This window comes from Barbatula barbatula, assembly GCF_947034865.1.
Source record: "Barbatula barbatula genome assembly, chromosome: 13".
In the NCBI taxonomy this organism is placed as follows: Eukaryota; Metazoa; Chordata; class Actinopteri; order Cypriniformes; family Nemacheilidae; genus Barbatula; species Barbatula barbatula.
Window position 1 is genome coordinate 4,662,039 of NC_136776.1, and position 16,199 is coordinate 4,678,237.

Genomic DNA, 16,199 nt, shown 5'->3' on the forward strand with positions numbered 1-16,199 from the left:
CTTCAATAACTGCATTAACTTATCTACTGCACGGTAACTCTATTAACTGCATCTACTCATCTATTGCACTGTAATTCTTTTAACTGCATCTACTCATCTATTGCACTGTAACTTTAATAACTGCATTAACTAATCTACTGCACTGTAATTCTATTAACTACATCTACTCATCTATTGCACTGTAACTTGAATAACTGCATTAACTAATCTACTGCACTGTAACTCTATTAACTGCATCTACTCATCTATTGCACTGTAACTTTAATAACTGCATTAACTAATCTACTGCACTGTAACTCTATTAACTGCATCTACTCATCTATTGCACGGTAACTTCAATAACTGCATTAACTAATCTACTGCTCTGTAACCTATAAACTGCATAAACTCATCTTCTGGACTGTAACTTCAACAACTGCATTAACTCACCTATTGCACTGCAACTTTAATAGCCAATGTCAATAGTTTATGCATACCTAAGTCACTTGCACTATTTTGGTCTAAATTATTATCTGTTCATATCCACCTGTACATTAATGTTCAAAGTATATAGCCATCTGTATATATTGTTCATAGTACATACCTACTGTCATATTTTCATAGAACATTCCTACTGCAAAATATTTTTATAGTCCATGCCCACTGTATTATATTCTCTCATATTGTATTCTGTATTTATTCTAACTGTATATCCTGCACTTGCTAACTGCACTTCTGGTTAGACCTAAACTACATTTCGTTACACTGTACTTGTACATGTGTAATGACAATAAAGTTGAATCTAATCTAATCTATACTTCACTTTGTAAATATGAAAAGGCTACAAATGACAAAAACAAAAAGCTTCTCAAAGCAATCCCACAGAACCATTTTAGCACTACTCATTTCTTAGCAGTCTAAAGAACACTTTTAACTAACCTTTACTGAGGGAGAGTAAATGATGACTTCCATGTGTGACTGAACTACTCCTTTAAGTTCATTAAGACGCTCTCTCTATTTCTCTCCCTCACTCTAATTTAAGACATGGACAGGAAGAAAAAGAAGAGAGAGTGTGACAGGGAATGGGTTACTTTCAAAAGACTTATTAAACAACAGAGAACAAAGGAAAATACACAGAGTGAAGAACTTTTATTGACCGACACAGAGAATGAAACCACTGACACGAATATGTGGGAACCATAGATAAACACAAGGAACATGAACCACTGGAAGATGTTGACATTGAAAACCCTTTCTTCTGAGAGTTTTCAGATCATGATTCTGCCATTATTGATAGTTCAACTTCAAATATGGCCAGTGACATTAAATATTGGAGGATCAACTGATCTTCCATCCTGTTCCCGAACCTTGTTTGACACTCCAAAAACTGTGAATATTCAGAAGAAATCAGGAATGGAGTATTTCAACTTTGGAGTAGAGAAAATTTAAAAAACCACATGCAAAAATACAACGTAGAGATGACTGAAAGGATGCATGTCTTGGAGTTAAGACTTAATGTTGATGGCCTCCAACTATTTAAAAGTTCAAAAACATGCCTTTGGCCATTTCATTGTAGCACCAATCTGAAACCTGCGGATGTATTCCCAGTGGCATTAACATGTGGAAATTCAAAGCCCAGCCATTTGGACTTTTTATGTGACACAGTTGAGGAAATAATGAAATTGGAGAAAGAGGGTCTGTGGTACAACTGAAAACACTTCCAAGTAAAAATGAACTGCATCATCTGTGATGCACCTGCCAAGGCCTTCATAAAATCCATTAAATACTTCTCTGGGTATTATGGATGTGACCGATGCATTCAGAAAGGTCAGTGGCTAGGGCGCATGACATTTCAGCAGGTGGAAACTCTACAGTTGCGTACCGACAGGTCTTTCAGACAGAGGCAGCAGGAGGAACACCATGATGGGGAACACAAAACTCCACTTTGCCAGCTAAATATTGATATGGTGTCCTGCTTTCCGATTAATAACATGCATTAAGCTTGCCTTGGAGTGATGAAAAAACTTATCCTGACATGGATGCGCTCTAACGAGGATGCTAAACACCGTAGCGTCTCTATTGGTTGGGGACTGAGATTTACACACTGCACAGCTCTATACTAGCTTGCCTTCGCTACATAAGCATAGCAAGCATCATAGCAAAAAGGCTAACAAACGTAAGAGTTATTAAACCTACAATTAACATTAGCCCTTCAGATGACAACATGGATACAGAAATCATAACACAGAGAGAACATTATAGTTGCATACCTTTATCTTTACAGCATGCAGGGGCGCCAATTTGCCAATTCCCCACACAATGAATGAATGATAGATAATAGGAAACCGCTTCGCGGCTGCCCAGAGTTTTTTATTTTTTTACTGCTCGTGCCGGTGCCGCCCCCATGTGACATTTAAAAATGCCGCCCCGGGCGACTGCCCGGTTCGCCCGTGCCTAAAACCGCTACTGATCACTCCTATGTAGGGTCTACGATAAGACGGGTCCCCTCTACACAGACCCCTGCGACTCTCGCATTGTTGGTTCATATGTTGGCAAAGCAAAAGAGACAACAATTCGGAGAGTATTTAAATCTGACCTTAAATCACAAGCAATCATGATTGACAGTGGTGAGGAGAACAAGATTATATTTCTCTACATATTACACACGGATCAAGGACAAAGCTCAATCCTGTGAAAATTATGAACGTGAATACCACAAGAAAATCATGCAACACCTCCGTCAGTCAGTAAAATCTTAATCATGATTTTGTAAAATCCTTTACATTTTGAATATCATGACTTTATTCAGGAAATCTTGCAACCTTGTATCAAACATTTTTCAATCTATCAATTTAAACCATTCAACATATGCCCTACAAAATGTTAATTTAAATAACCAAATTATATTTTCTAGATGATTACCTATACTGTGGTTGAATTTGAAAAGGAGAAGACTGTTGCTGTTGTTTGCAGAAAATGGATTGTAGGAAATGGAAATGTAAATATTGTTATTTTTAGATTTTATGGTGAAAACAAAGAATATATACTGTATATATAGCGTAGAAGCAATTACACATTTTGAATGCTTTGTGGTACTTGTCTAAATGACCAAACAGATTTTAGGCTGCTATTGGCCTCCATCTGAACCATCAAAGAAGGCAAAAAGGGAGAACTTCCAGATAAGACGACTTGGAAGCTCTTTAAGATAAGAATTATTGAAAATTCATTTACAAGTAAGAGTTAAAAGCTAATATTATATGTATGAGCAACACACAAAAAGTGATCAGTAAACGATTAAGTTTCTGATTAGATTGATGGCACACTAAGCACATGGCAAACTAGTCTATTAAATATAAAAGCTCTCCATGCCGTAAGGACACCATATGACAGGGCCAATTTATTTGATGGTCCCCGGACGTAGGTTCGTGGACACTGCGTGCTGGACCCCCAACATTTTTGTGGGGTGCCACCGCGACGTCCGTCCGTCCCCCACGCCCCTGCGGACTCGGGTGGGCCGGCTGGCGCCCAGGCTAAGTGAACGGCGAGGGATCAGTTTTGCACCCAAAGTAATGCCCGTTCTTGCAGTTTAGCCATTATCGTCAGGTGGACATTGCACGTACCACCACAGGCTTAATTGAATGGTCCCGACGCGAGACGTTTCAATGGCTGGGGGTCTCGCGTTTCGACACGGTCCCCAATTACAAACTCACTCAAAATAGCGACATGGTCCGGGAACTGGGGGTGGCTCGGCTCTGCCGACAGCTGGGAGGAGGCGGAACACGGAATTGCAGCGTCAGGCTGCACTGGAGAGGGCGGCGGCACATCGTCTTCCTGCTCATCCTCTTCACCGACCAGCAAGGAGGAGAGGACCTTCTTGGCAGTCTTCCTCACTTCCGAAGGCCTCCATTGCGTGCGCCGCTGCAAAATGCGGAAGCACCGGGAAACTTCCTTGAGCGAAGACATGAGAGTGTCTACCTGGCAGTTAAGGTTGGCCACCTGTTTCCTTGCGAGGACACAAGCTCCATTCCTGCAAACTTGCTCCTCCGGCTCCTCCTCCGCAGAACACTCCGGGAATGCCGTTCCTCCTCGAGCAGGTCCAGTCTGGCCGCCATGGGCACCTCCGGGTCTGAGGCCAACAGAGCAGCCAAATCAGCCAGGATATGCATCCTCTTCCACTTTGACACCAGGTCCCTACGAGCTGCCACTGTTAGCTCAGTGTGTGCCTTCAGGTGGTGGTCCAGCAGTACCGACGCCTTGTTACAGGACAGGGCAACGTCCCTCACGGACGCTGACCCTGCCGAACTGCAGAGCCAGGAGCAGCTTCCTCTCGTGCTTATTTTTGACCTTGTGGGTCACCCTAAGATGCTGGCTTAGCTGGCTATATTCCCTGCTACAAACCTGGCACGTATCGATAGGCATGATGTTACGAAGATGATGATGACTAGTAAAGATGGGTAGTGGGAATAAGGCCTTTCTGGTGGCTTCGGGCATTATAACCCTAGGGAGCGAGGGATTTGCTTGACGTTTGTGGACTACGTGCAATTTCCTTGTCGTTTGTGGCCTACTCACGCCGACATTTCTAGACTACGCGCAATTTCCTTGTCGTTTGTGGACTGCCCACGTGCAATCGGAAAGAATGGCAATTGAAATGAGTAGGCCACAATAAAACTGAATGGGAATAAATTGCACGTGGGCTCGTCGCAGTAAACCCCCAGAATGCCCCAGGGTTCTGAAAACGCACACGTCGGTGCGACTAGGTCCCCCCGTCGGCATGCGCGAAGCTCAGGCGCATGCGATCAAAGTGCAACATCTCTAAGATCTTTCCATTGAAACCAATTCATTTGGCATTAACAGACCAATACATTTTAGCCTGCGCGTGCGTGCTAGGGTTAAGATTAGGGTTTGCGATTTGGTACGGGAACGCTCCAGATGCGTGTGCTTTCGCCATGCCGACGAGACTAGGATGCGTGATGGAACCGAGCGACCTTTCGGAGAGGCACGGGAGAACATCACAGTACGTGTTCGCGGACATGTCGGTTTTCTTTGGCCTTTACGACCCCTAAACGTTGTCGCAGGATAACGTCGTCGCAGGGGCTTCCGTCAGGGCTGCCAATGACAAACATACTTGAAAATCAATGCGATCGAAGCGGGTCTGCCAAGCCGCTACTCCAGCGCATGTCCGTAAATTGTAGGCAGGTTTTTCGCAGGAAGGATCCGCAGCCCCCAAACCGCAACCTGTGACTCGTCTGGACCCCCCGATCGACATATCCACAATGCATGCAGAAAATGTGAAGAGAATGCGCTTGAGACAAAAGCAATCAAATTCCTCTTCGCAGTCATCTCGTGCACTTGCTCACCAGGACCATCTCGTTCGGGCTCGAGATGGGGTTTCAAAGACATGCGGACAATGTAGGAAGACGGATCTTGACGTGTCAGCCATTCCCGTCAGCCATGCAAAAAGATCGGCGCAACGTACGCCAAACAACTATTGTGCCCGGCAAATGATTAACGAGGTCCGAATGGCGCATCCACTTTAAATGCGGTCGCAACTAAACCGGACTCTGTACGCCTCGCGTAGGGAATGCGACGGCAAACATACGTCAAGCTTGGCTCGACAGCACCTAGCGGACCCCCGCGGGAGCCATCCCACTGTCTCATTAAACAAAGTCATTTCCCACTACCCGCTTGTGGACGTCGTATGAATGCGGTCGCAACTTCACCGAACTTTGTCTGCTGCATGCCGGGACAGTAATGGTACACATATATTGAGTTTGGGCCGAAAGAAAACTGCGTAGCCATGCCTCCCACACGCAATCGGAAAAAGTCCCATTTCTCCATTAAAGCCATTCATCTTCCATACCAGGTCCGTGGTCAAGTGCGCATTTCTTGCGCGTTTGGACCCAAAACCACACCACATTTCGTCCTTTGTGTGTTGCGACCACCGCGGTGCTCGTGTGTCGAGCTTGGGCCGACAGGGCCGCGTCTTGCCGATCTTGGTCACGGAAAGACACTCGTGTCCGGCCACCCAACGCTCGCTTCTCATAGTCCGCACGTTGCGAAATTCAGAACCACAGGACGAATCGCTTCAACGCTGGCGACGAGTTGTCTTGACGGCTCCCCGGTTAAAACGTGGTCAGTGCTGGAGGTTAGTGGGTCAGTGGGCATAATAAGGCTTGCAAGGGCAAGTCATATGTGGTCAGGGGGCACAATAGTTGGTTTGTGGGCGAGGAGTCGGCGCTTAGTGGGTCAGCGGGCTCAATAGTGGTTTCGTGGGCAACCCATATGTAGTCAGGGGGCACAATAGTATGTTCATGGGCGAGGGGGCGGTGCTTAGTGGGTCAGCGGGCGCAATAGTGGTTTCGTGGGCAACCCATATGTACCCTCGGGGGCAATACAGTGGAAACACCTACATGGTCTTACCGGTAGGGAAGAACCCATGGGAGGTATGTGCGGAATGCAGCAAGGTGGATGTCCACCTGGGGAAGGTCATGGGTTCCAGAAGAGGAACCAACTCATGACGGAATCTCAGATGGAACCACCCTGCTGGGGGGTTACTATGTCTGGAGCACTGAGGTCGGTTAGAGCTACACGAGGATAACTCAGCTTGGGCTCGCCAAAGGTAGCAGGCTTCTCCGCTCAGCCCGCTGCCTTGAGTGCTAAGTGATGGATGGAATGCCTATTCTTCGCCCGAGGGGAAAGAATGGAGTCAGATTATTGCGCACTGACCCACCTAAAGAGGGGGATGGCGCTCTTCGCAAGCGTATGCCCTACCGGCCGCCGGTCTCACCTGGTGTTACCCTGTAAGACTCGAGCTGACACCGGTTCCACGGAGGTTGTAGAACCTTGCGAAGGTTTTGGGCGTAGCCCAACCCGCAGCTCTGCATTTGTCTGCCAGAGAGACGCCCTGAGCCAGTGCCCACGAGGAGGCAACACCCCTAGTGGAGTGTGCCCTTACTGCCAGCGGGCACGGGCAGTCCTAAGATCGGTACGCCGCTATCGTGATGGCGTCCACGATCCAGTGCGCCAGTCTCTGTTTGGAGACAGCCCTCCCCTTCCGCTGACCTCCGAAACAAACAAAGAGCTACTCAGAGCTTCTGAAGCTCTGCTTGCAGTCCACGTAGAGGCGCAAGGCGCGTACTGGACACAACACGGATGGGGTTGGGTCTTCCTCCCCGGTGGGGAGCGCCTGCAAGTTCCCCACTTGGTCTCGGAAGGGAGTGGTGGGAACTTTGGACACATAGCCGGGCCCGAAATTTAGGAAATCTGTGGAAACAGAAAATGCTTGCAGATCCCCCACCCTCTTGATGGATGCAAGCGCCACCAGGAGAGCAGTCTTCATCATAAGATGAGAAAGAGCGTTCTGTCCGAGGGGCTCGAAGGGAGGCCTCTGAAGGACAGCACGTGCCTGACCGAGCAATTCAGTGGGTCTTCTCTGTGAGAAGAACACCAAGACGAGAAGAGGCGCCACCTAAAGGCGTACAGACGCCTTGTGGCAGGTGCCCTAGCCTGAGGATCTCCTCATCCCATTCAGGAGCCAGACGTGGAGGTTCCAGAGATCTGGTCTCGGGTGCCACAACGTGCCCTTCCCCTGTTTGAGAAGGTCCTTCATCAGGGGAATTGGCCAGGGGGGAGTTGTCGTCAGAAGCATTAGCTCTGAGAAACAAGTCCAGTTGGGCCAGTAAGGCGCAACTAGTACCACTTGATGCTCCTCTTCCCTGATCTTGCACAGGACCTGTGCAATGAGGCTCAGTGGGGAAGGCCCACTCCTTGGTCAGGGAGTACCATAGTGGGCAATGGGTGGTGTCCAGGGAGGCAAACAGGTCCACCTGTGCCCGCCCGAACTGCACCCAAATAAGCTGGACTGCACGGGGGTGGAGTCGCCACTCTCCACGGGGCGTCGACTGACGAGAGAGTGCATCGGCTGTCTGGTTCAGGTCGCCCGGTATGTAAGTGGCATGCAGAGACTTCGTCACCTGCTGACTCCACAGGAGGATGCGTCGGGCAAGTTGCGTTAACTGCCGTGAGCGAATGCCACCCTGGTGGTTGATATACGCTACGGCAGTTGTGCTGTCTGATCGGACCAGTACGTGCTGGCCCTGCACGAGGGACCGTAGTCCCCTCAGTGCAAGCAGAACAGCTAGCAACTCTAGGCAGTTGATATGCCAGCACAGGTGGGCCCCCATCCAGCGACCCGACACTGCGTGCCCCTTGCACACCCCTGTAGGGAGGCGTCGGTCGTTACCACGACGCGCCTCGGGACCTGCCCCAGGAGGACGCCAGTCCGTATGACCACAGGGTTAGGATACGACGGCAGAGAGGCATAATGGCTCGTCAGGAACGCTTCTGCGGCGGCTGCTGACGAGACGGTGGTCGCTTCCTTGTCGTCCTCTTCTGGGGTGCCGCCTGGGGAGGGGGCACTGTAGCCGGAGTTGACGACGAGGAAGGCCGGGGCTGCTGGGAGGCAAACATTCCGCGGGACCTCGACGGCCGGTTCGCGGCGGGGCAGGATGTGTTTGATGGCCTCTGTCTGCCGAGAACTGCTGAGAGAAATCCTCGACAGTGTCACAAAACAGCCCTCCTTGCGAGATGGGAGCATCAAGAAAGCAAACCTTCTCGGCTTCCTGCATCTGCGCAACCGATGAAACCACGGCTCGAAGGGATCGTCAGGGTCGGATGCCAATAGGTCGCCCTCCGATGCTGCGAGGGACATCTCATCTTCGTCACGCATCGTGTCCGATTGCGTGTCCGACGGAGGAGTAAGACGGGTGTGGTACAGTCTTCCTGGGAATGGCCAGACGCAGTGTGGGCAGGATGACTCCACGAAAGCTGCCTCAGCGTGTTGGACCCCCAAACACCTGACGCAGACATCATGTCCGTCCCCCTCCTCGATGAGGGAGTTGCAACCACGAAAGCAGCGGGACGTGCCACACTGAGGAAACTTGCTCTTTTAGAAACAAGCTCTTTTTCGAACACCTCTGGAACTGCTGAAACGGCGGAGGGATGATCATTGGAAGGGACAATCCGCTGCACCACATTAAGATATCAGCTGTTGAAGTCATTCGATGCGAAGGCTCCGAAGAACAAAAGGTGAATGAATGAGCACGCCAGCTCACCTTCTATACCCGGAGATCCGGGGGCGGAGCCCGGCATGCAAATTTAATTCGCCAATTTCATTGGCCTTTTCAAAATAGTCAGAAGATGATAGGTTCTCAAGGGCGAACCCCATCTGTTGGTTCGACACAACGTAGAGAGACCGACAGAAAGGGAACTGTAGTTTGTTTATTGATGATGCAGGACAACCACTAAGTAGCGCATTACAGTAGTCAAGTTTTGAGGTCATAAATGCATGAATAAGCTGCTCCGCGTCAGCAACACATAGAATATTTTGGTACTTGGCAACATTTCTTAGGGGGAAAAAGGCTGTTTTTGTTACATTTGAGATGTGATTTCGAAATGACAGGTTGCTGTCTAATATAACGCCTAGATCTTTTACTGTATTTGTTGGCTTCAACTTTGATTGCGTGTCTTTGGTCCGATAAGTAATATTTCTGTTTAATTAGAATTTAAAAGAAGGAAATTACAGGTCATCCAATGTTTTATATCTTCAATTCACTCTGCCAATTTGGATAGCTGGGAGGAATCCACTGGTCTTGATGAGATATATAGCTGAGTATCGTCTGCATAGCAGTGGAAGCTAATTCCATGGTCTCTAATAATGTTTCCGAGGAGCAGCATGTATATGGAGAACAGCACGGGTCCCAGAACCGATCCCTGAGGTAATCCATAATTTACTTGCGTTAGATTGGATGATTCCCCATTTAAATTGCAAAATTGATGTCTGTCTGACAAATAAGATCTGAACCATTGTAGTCCCTGTCCCTCAATACAGGTATAATTGTGTAAGCGATCTAGAAGTATGTTATGGTCTACAGTATCGAATGCAGCACTAAGGTCAAGCAGGACTAGGAGTGAGATGTTACCTTTATCTGATGCTATAAGCAGGTCGTTTGTAATTTTAACGAGCGCAGTTTCAGTGCTATGATGCGATCTAAAGCCTGACTGAAATTTTGTGTGCATGTCGTTATTTTGTAAGAAAGAGTGAGTGCACACTACTTTGTCTAGAATTTTAGACAGGTATGGGAGATTTGAAAATGGGTCTATAGTTTCCAAGTTCATTTGGATCCAAGTTTGGTTTCTTGATTAGAGGCTTAATGACGGCCATCTTAAAGGGTCGTGGGACATGGCCCAATTAATTAATTGCCGAGTTATTCATCTGTGGCCTAGTGGTTAGAGCGTTGGGCTTGTGATCAGAAGGTTGCCGGTTTGAATCTCAGTGCCAGCAGGTCATGACTGAAGTGCCCTTGAGCAAGCACCTTACCTTACCCCTGATCTGCAGTAATGTGCCACAGTCAATAAAACTACTTGTAAGTCGCTTGGATAAAAGCATCTGCCAAATGTGTCATTTTGGCAGATTGTGAACTTGGTTAAATTTAACATAAGAGCTGACAGCCCACAATGTTATTCCGATATGTTGCTCTCATGTCAGCATTTCCGAAACATTGTCATCTATGACTTTGCACAAGGATTAGCAACTCATACCAACCTACGGGAACCAGAGAGACTGCCCTTCAGTCCATATGAAGGAAGACTGGCTGCAGCTACCCCAGATAATATTGCATCTGCCAATAAAGAGGAACTTTAAAAGACTTTGCCACCCACCTGATCTTAATGGCCATCCTGCAGCTGGTTCTGCTGAGCATTTTGATACTTTTCATCAGTACAACAGAAAAGATGAAAAGAATGCATGAAGAGTTATTGGACTTGTGCCTGAGCTATGTGTGTGGATCAACTCCCAGGCGAAAAAAATGACTATTTCATGAACTGTCTCTCCCCAGCAAGCCACATCTTCCGTATGCGTATTGACATGCATGGAAAAGCCATTTTGGGTATTTATACTTTAATTCCCTTATTTTAATATATTTACATTAAGATCTAGTCTAATATATTTTTTATGTTTTTTCACTTTCAAATTCTTACAACTGTAATTGTCTTGCAGCGCATGAGGATGTCTCCACAGATATAGACATGGATGAGCAGTGTGAGGTTTTGACTAAGATATCTAACTTTAGGCCCTGTCGTACTTCATGGATGCTCAGACTAAATCATCCCATTCAAGAGCAGTTGGTATGTGGCTGCATTGCCTTGCCACATTCCTGATAGTGTGTTGTCTTATTTTTTGGAATTGTTGTTTAAAGGTATGTCACCATGCCTGATTTAAGGCATAGAGCAGAAAAGTTTTTTTAATGAATAGATAGTAATACTTAATTCAATACATAATTCCAAGACAACTTTCTAAGGCAAACACAAAGTGTTTGTTTGACACTGCTTCCATTTCTTTGCAATATGTGTAGGTGAATTATGTACTGGATGAGAACAGGCCTATGAATGAAAGGATGGTCAAAAGTGCCTCACAAGAGAGAACTTTGTAACCCTGGGACTAAGAAGGGAGATGGATTCAATGGTGGGGAACCTTTTTATTTTAATTTAGAAAGTAATTGCTCTTTTTCTGGAATTGGGATTAAAAGTGTTGTATTTGGATAAAAGCGTCTGCTAAATGACTAAATGTAAATGTAAAATGTATTTATAGGTGGGAAATGCTTGCTTTAAGCTTATAAATGAAATAATTCAGTGTCTTTATATAATGTACAGATATATATAACACATTTCATTGAAAACCTGTCTGAATATATTGAAAGAGATATCTTCTACAGGGGAAAAATATCCATGTTGTAGATCTTCATATTCCACCAACTTGGCTCTCACCCTCATTATGTGACCCTCTTCTCTGTCTTCCAGTAAGTACCCACAATGCATTCAACTAACAGTGTTAACCCTTTTGTCTTTTCAAATCAAAGTTGAAACACACAATAAGATATCACGTTTGACATAAAAACATGGAGAAATCGGAAAAGAAAAAGGAGCTTCAAATTCTAACAAAATCATATATTTCATAGATAAATAATGGATACAAAAATGTGTGTTAAGAAGTGACTTCAAAGATGGAAAAAGTGTTGCTAGCATTCTTGTGCAGTTTTAAAAGGCCTTGTAATGGAAATTTTCTAGTCTTGCTTCTTAAAGTGTCTAACTTTGTTTTCTTTAGAATGTTTTCATGTTTTTCTCTATACGCTTCATTTCACTCTGCCGTTGTCCTCGAGCAAAGCACAAGACATTCTGTTTAAGATAAGGGGTCCTCACGTATTGTGTGGACCACAGAAGTGTTCTTGCTCGAGGGGAAAGGTGGAGGGGTGTCACATTTTAATCATATATATACTCTGTGTGCAGAAGGAAAGATAGCCTTTTCTCTGCACCATCTCATAGCTTATGAAGCAGATTAAACGACAATAAAATACTTTGCAAGGTACCTCACCTGTCTGTGTGTCGTGTTTGTCAAAGTTGTCTCAACCTAGTTTAAGGAATAAGAAAATTCCACAACAATTTGGTGACGAGGCGGGGATCACAAGGCTGACGGAGAACGGACTGGGCTTGACAGATCATCCTGGACATAGCAAATTCAGCTCTAACCCCATACAGGGACGTGAGAACTCTACTCCGGACTCCAAGCTGACGTGATCCCAAAAGAACTTATTGCAAGGCACAAAAGTGAAAAACGGTGAGTCAGATGAATTTAATTTCTAAAGAGAGTGATGACTACTCAGAAATCGAGATAGATTTCTAAACAGTTCTGAAAGAGAGAGTGATGACTACTCAGAAAAATTTGAGATAGATTTCTAAACAGTTCTGAAAAAGAGTACTCAGAAATAAACAATGGGACAAGGAAGATCCCATATGGAGATGGATAAACCAACATACAGAGAAATGAGAAAGAGGTGCGGAACGGGAGGTTTACAAGGTGTATTTAAAAGGAAAAAGCTAACTTTGTAGAAAACGTTACATTCAGTACCACAAAATTAGAGAAAATAAGAGAACACATGGAAAAAAGACATATAAATGTGGTGGGTGGAAAGAGAAATAAAGCACACCCAGAAAAAGAAAAGTTATAATTTCAGGGTTTAATCTGACTGCTGTTTACAACAAGTATTACAGCGGTCGATGGGAGCAAAGAATCAACATAGAGTTTTACAAAATAAAAATAAAATCTAATCATCCAAAAAACATCAGTGGCTGAATGCAGAATCAGCACCCCTAAAACACTGGGTAAATCTCATATTTACAAAATAAATAAAATTAAAGCTGCAAGCAGCATTTAGCGGGTTCGAGAACTTTTAAGGCATCTAAAGCAGCTTTGCCTTCATCAAGTAGGCCGAGGACTCTCATCCTAAAACACCCAAGTGGACGATACTCCCAATGCCTGAAAAATTATAGATACGGTCAGCAACGGTTCATAGACACTACGCATGATTACACACATATGCACATATAGTACACTTGAGGGGAATCATCTTTTTAGGTTCATTTGGTCACATCCATTTAAGAAATGACCCTGAAGTTGCTGCCACGTGACTGGCTGAGTAGCTATTTGGGTTTACATGCAATTAAACTGGTGTACATAATAAAGGTATTTGTTATGTTTAGCAAAACAGCATCTTACAACCACCCAGACATGTTCTATATTTATAGATGTGTAAATATGGAGCAACGTTTAATGTTTAATGCATTATATGTCTAACACCTTGTTCCTGTGAGACAGGAAACGTATCCCCTGTCCGATCACCATCATATTTAACATGCTTGTTTAGTGTAATAAGATGTATGATTGTACTTAATGGCAAGTCAATTGGATTATTTGTTAAGGAGTAGTGAGCTTTCAGGTACACCGTTCACTTGAATATAATAAATGGTCACGCAAATGAAAAAGTTGAAGATGTTTTTGAAAGTTATTGATCTAGAGAGTCCAGAGAATTGTACTGTGGTGGAAATGTTGAAATCACTTGAAAAACCTAGGACAAGTTCGCAAAAGCAGCTTCTTAACATCATCACAGATAACTCACAAACTGTTTGATCGACATCAATGGTTCAAGAGCCAAATTTGTTTGGAATTATGAGAGCTTTCATATGATATTGATAGTTTGTGTAAATGTCAAATGTCACGTGATACACAATTGTTAAGGCAACAAAAAATGTGTCAATTTTGCCATTTTTACTGTTATAGCGCCACCTAGTGTCCAAACGCCGCGGTATTTTGTAAGTCATCCCGGAGTGATGGTCTACACCTATGTTCCAAGTCCCATGATGATATCTCTAATAGTGCTCGAGTTATGGGCATTTTAATGTAATAGGCTCCGCCTGTTTAAAATGTTTACGCCCCTAAGCGACCGTGAAAGAAAATTTCTACTTTTTTTCTATAATAATTTACATTCACACTCCACAGATGTTATCTGCATTGGATTGGATCCGATTGGTCGAATATTCAATTTTAGTTATGTTCTTGTGAAAACACAGTAAGATATTTGGAAGAATGTCGGATCTTATTGTTTAGTGCCATGGTAGTGAAAATAAATCATTTGGAATTCAATAGGAAATTAGATCTGACATTTTTCCAAAATATCTTCTTGTGTGTTCAGCCGAAAAAAAGAATGTATCTGGAACACTCTAAGGGTGAGTAAATAATTAAAAAAAGGTTAATTATTGGATGAAGTATCATCTTATATTGCTGAAAATGTTGAAAAATATTAAATTTTAATGTATGTTTGAGTAAACAAGTAATTGTGATCAATTTGCGGGCAGGTCACGGAAGAATGAGAAGTAAATAATGATAATATTAATGTATTTGTTCCTATTTCTGGGTGTAATTGGATGTTTCTGCAGAGGTCAGGCATGGATGCCATTCCCATAGGTCGATATCTCCAGCTGATGTTTCAGAGAGACTGGGTTACGAACAGTAACGTATTGTATTTCAGTTTTAAACTCTTATAATTTAAAAAAAATGTCATGGTGAGGCCCTACTTGCTTTGGATTTGATGGTTCTGGAATATTTTAAGTACAAAACTGAGTCATGGTTTAAAAATAAAAAAATTATGCTTTTACTATAGTTGAAAGGAACAATAATGGTTAAAGTATGGATTAAAAAACCTGGTTTTCAAAAATAAATTTAAATAAAGTTACTAGCAGTGCTTGAATTGAAGGGGGGATCCGGGACCCCCTATTAGGCATTAGTTTCCGCAGATATTTTTATTTGATTAAAAATTATAATGACAAATGTGATTAAATTCATGAAATGGATATGGTCAATTTCGTGAATTAATTATTCTCAGTCGGGAAGAGGAAGCTTCTATTTTAGATGCGTATTTTTCTCTTTATATCTTTCAACTATATTTATAAATTCCATGTCGGAGCTTTTGTATTCCTTGTGTAAATTATTATTATGCCTGGTTCTGGGGTGCTAGGGATCTCGATGAAGCTCGTTGTGCGGTTGAGTTAAAACTTGTTTTTAATGCTTCTAAAACCAACTTCCACATACACGCTGCAAAGTTTTAGGAATTACATCCGCATATAAATGCGGGATTAAAGCAGACTCTTGGACTGAAATGGTTGTATAGTCTTCTGACTGACAGATTCACTAATAACGGTCCTTTGCCGCCACCCACTGGACTAACTATGTAAACTGCATTAGAATCGTTGAAAAATTCCCACAACACTAACACACAGACTGACAGCCGGTCTTGTCAGCATTTATATTTTTAATATCTAATAAAATAGTTTCTTTTGGAACAAACATAATTATTCAAAGTGACAATCATCCAGTTGGTTTAAGGGAAAATGGTCAATCCTACATCGGTAAATAATGCGTGAATTATTCTGTTGGACATAAACTACTGTTCAAAAGTCATTTCTGTTTGAATAAATATTATATAGTTATTTATATTGTGATCAAATATATTAAGTATTTAGTATTGCGTCTTAGCGATTATTGGACAAGAGTATTGCTTTGAAACGATTCAGTTCGAGTTAGCAATAGGTCATTCGTTCAATTAAATCAAACGATTCAAAAGAACGATTCCTTAATGAACCGGATGTCGTCGTTCAAGTGAAGTCGTTAGCACCGCGTGCTGTTATTTTCCATTGCTTGATAAATCTTTGTTAAGAAAACAGCGAACTTTGTATTGTCATGGCATCCTCATCGAAGAGAGCGAAGACTGAGCCTACAGAAAATATTTGCTGTTTTGTCCACAACGTAAGCCCATTTAAAGTTGGAATTCGTA